This window comes from Rhinopithecus bieti, unplaced genomic scaffold (assembly GCF_001698545.2).
Source record: "Rhinopithecus bieti isolate Rb0 unplaced genomic scaffold, ASM169854v2 scaffold_12721, whole genome shotgun sequence".
Lineage (NCBI taxonomy): Eukaryota > Metazoa > Chordata > Mammalia > Primates > Cercopithecidae > Rhinopithecus > Rhinopithecus bieti.
In genome coordinates this window covers 125138-128808 of record NW_016807380.1, presented here as the reverse complement: position 1 = coordinate 128808, position 3671 = coordinate 125138, and the positions used below count along the sequence as shown (strand labels likewise).

General features: G+C 40.8%; 1 protein-coding gene across 1 annotated transcript in view; it reads left to right on the top strand.

Annotated features, from left to right (window-relative positions):
• The window catches only part of CCDC18 (coiled-coil domain containing 18), a 100925-nt gene that overhangs the window by 91783 nt on the left and 5471 nt on the right, over window positions 1-3671 (top strand).

Here is a 3671-nt window from a genome sequence, read left to right as displayed (position 1 = left end):
GCATTTTCAAAATCAGCAAAGTTCTTTTAAAATCATAAAGTAGGCCAGGCGTGGTGGCTTACTCTTACATTCCCAGTACTTCAGGAGGCCAAGGTGGGCAGATCACTTGAGGTCAGCAGTTCAAGACCAGCCTGGCCAACATGGTGAAACCACCCTGTCTCTACTAAAAAATACAAAAATTAGCAGGACGTGGTGGCCAGTGCCTGTAATCACAGCTACATGGGAAACTGAGGCAGGAGAATCGCTTTAGCCTGGGAGGCAGAGGTTGCAGTAAGCTGAGATCGCACAACTGCACTCCAGCCTGGGTGACAGAGTGAGACTCCTTCTCAAAAAAAGAAAAAAATAAAGTAGACAATCCAAGAATGTATTCAGAGGTTTTTATCTAGATTTGAATATAGACATAATTTAAAAAGGAATCCCTGTTCTTTGGTCAAGGCAGGAGGATGACTTGAGTCTAGGAGTTCAAGTCCAGCCTGGACAACATAGCAAGACCCTGTCTCTGCAAAAAACAAAAATTTTTTTTTAAATAGCTTTTGCTTTGTATTCATCTTCATTAATCATGGCAGTTTCTCCCAGAATTTGAAATTAATATCAGTATTGATGCATAGAGATTAAAAACTTAACATTGGTTCAAACCTGCCAATATGTAGGGTAAAGTTCTTAGTGAAGGCCTTAAAAAAGAACATACTGATAATTATGAAGCAATAAATGATTTTATAGCAAAATGAAAGTTATTGAAAAGGAAAAAACCTCAGCCAAATAATACCTTAGAAATATTTCTAGTTACTAAGCTGAATACTTAAATTCCATTTATAACAGAGTTGATATTAATAGTACTAGAGGAAAGCTGAATAGACATAATCTAACACATAAAAACATATTGAGGTTGAACACTCTATTAATGCTTTTATTAATATTTCATGTTCTGTAATATACATTTATACAGAATTATGAGCTTCATTATAGAAAATTGACCCTAAAAAATTAGATTCTGTGCTGTATTGCTTGTCACAGTATTATCCCTGCTGCTCATTACTAAATATTACTGATGAGATAAATACAATTAGATTGCATGTGTTAGTAATTCAGATGATTTTAACTGTTTAGGCAGTTACCAAAATAGTGGCTATGTAGCAATATTTTTTTTTTTTTCAGGCAGAGTCTTGCTCCATTGCCCAGGCTGGAGTGCAGTGCCACAATCACAGCTCACTGCAGCCTCGATCTACTGGCCTCAAAGCAATTTTCCCACCTCAGCTCCCGAGTAGCTTAGACGACAGGAATATGCCACCACGCCCAGCTAATGTTTGACTTTTTTTTGTACAGACAGAGACTCCTTATGTTGCCCAGGCTTTTCTCAAACTTCTGGGCTCAAGCAGTCATCCCAAATTGGCCTCCCAAAGTGCTGGCATTGCAGGCATGAGCTACCACAACTGACTGACAATTCTTAAATGAATCATAGATATAGAGATCTTAGAATATGTACTGTGATTAGTCAATATACCAGTCAGAAAATAGAATTTCTAAGTTGGCTCACAGTAGCTCTCAAAGTCAACCTCAGCCTGCTGTAAAGTCTAAACTGAAGAGAAATTGAGGATAAAACAAAGAAATAAAGAAGACAGTCTAATAGAAGGGGAGAAGCAAGCATAACTGTAACTAAAAATAATAGAAAGCAATTCCATTGACAACATCAGTAAATGACAGGGAACAAAATCAGAAGTGAGGGAGAAGAAAAGAAAGATCAGTGTTTAAGGCAACTAGTCTTTCTAGTTCACTTTCTCTGGTATCCTAACTAGCAACCTTATATTTGAGGGTAATTAGAACAAGGGCAAAAACCATTTTTTGAGAGCCATGAAGGCATCATTATATTATGGCTCACTACAATTACATTCACAACAGTGACCTTTGAATCTTAAGAAAAAGTTGAATTAATTTAATGTATTCAGTGTAGTATATTTAATTGTAAAAGTTATGTGTTAAAACTGTAGGTTAAATAAAATCCTACTTATATGAGATACTACATATCTCAATTATGGCTAGATAATGCAGAGGAGGAAAAAGAAAAAAGACTGCAGCTGTGTACAGTCCTATTCTGTAACAACTCTATAACTGTTTTTTGTTAATTGTGATTTTTAACAATGTGAATGTAAGATTTACAACAAAAAATTGGCACTCTAGCCACTTAAAAATCATATAAATTGGGTATGGGTTCCAAGATGGCCAAATAGGAACAGCTCCGGTCTGCAGCTCCCAGTGTGACTGACGCTGAAGACGGGTGATTTCTGCATTTCCAACTGAGGTACCTGGTTCGTCTCACTGGGACTGGTTGGACAGTGGGTGCAGCCCACGGAGGGTGAGCCGAAGCAGGGCGGGACATTGCCTCACCCAGAAAGTACAAGGGGGTCGGAGGATTTCCCTTTCCTAGCCAAGTGAAGCCATGACAGACTGTACCTGAGAAATTGGGACACTCTTGTCCTAATACTGCACTTTTCCAATGGTCTTAGCAAATGGCACATCAGGAGATTATATTCCATGCCTGGCTCAGCAGGTCCCACACCCACAGAGCCTTGCTCACTGCTAGCACATCAGTCTGAGATTGAACTGCGAGGTGGCAGCCTGGGCTGGGGAAGGGGCATCCACCATTGCTGAGGTTTGAGTAGGTAAACAAAGTGACTGGGAACCTGGAACTGGGTGGAGCCCACCGCAGCTCAATGAGGCCTGCCTGCCTATCTAGACTCCACTTCTGGGGGCAGGGCATAGCTGAGCAAAAGGCAGCAGAAACTTCTGCAGACTTAAACGTCCCTGTCTGACAGCTCTAAAGAGAGCCGTGGTTCTCCCAGCATGGAGTTTGAGCTATGAGAAAGGACAGACTGCCTCCTCAAGTGGGTCCCTGAACCCCGTGTAGCCTAACTGGGAAACACCTGCCAGTAGGGGCTGACTGACACCTCATACAGCTGGGTGCCCCTCTGAGATGAAGCTTCCAGAGGAAGGATCAGGCGGCAATATTTGCTGTTCTGCAACCTCCGCTGGTGATACACAGGCAAACAGGGTCTGGAGTGGACCTCCAGCAAATTCCAACAGACCTGCAGCTGAGGGGTCTGTTAGAAGGAAAACTAACAAACAGGAATAGCCTCAACATCAACAAAAAGGACATCCACACTGAAACCCCATCTGTAGGTCACCATCATCAAAGACTAAAGTTAGATAAAACCACAAAGATGGGGAGAAACCAGAGCAGAAAAGCTGAAAATTCTAAAAACCAGAGTGCCTCTTCTTCTCTAAAGGATTGTAGCTCATTGCCAGCAATGGAATAAAGCTGGACGGAGAATGACTTTGATGAGTTGACGGAAGCGGGCTTCAGAAGGTTGGTAATAACAAACTTCTCCAAGCTAAAGGAGGATATTTGAATCCATTGCAAGGAAGCTAAAAACCTTGAAAAAAGATTAGACCAATGGCTAACTAGAATAAACAGTGTAGAGAAGACCTTAAATGACATGATGGAGCTAAAAACCATGGCACAAGAACCACGTGACACATGCATAAGCTTCAGTAGCCAATTCGATCAAGTGGAAGAAAGAGTATCAGCGATTGAAGATCAAATGAATGAAATAAAGTGAGAAGTTTAGAGAAAAAAGAGTAAAAAGAAATGAACAAAAGCCTCCAAGAAATATGTG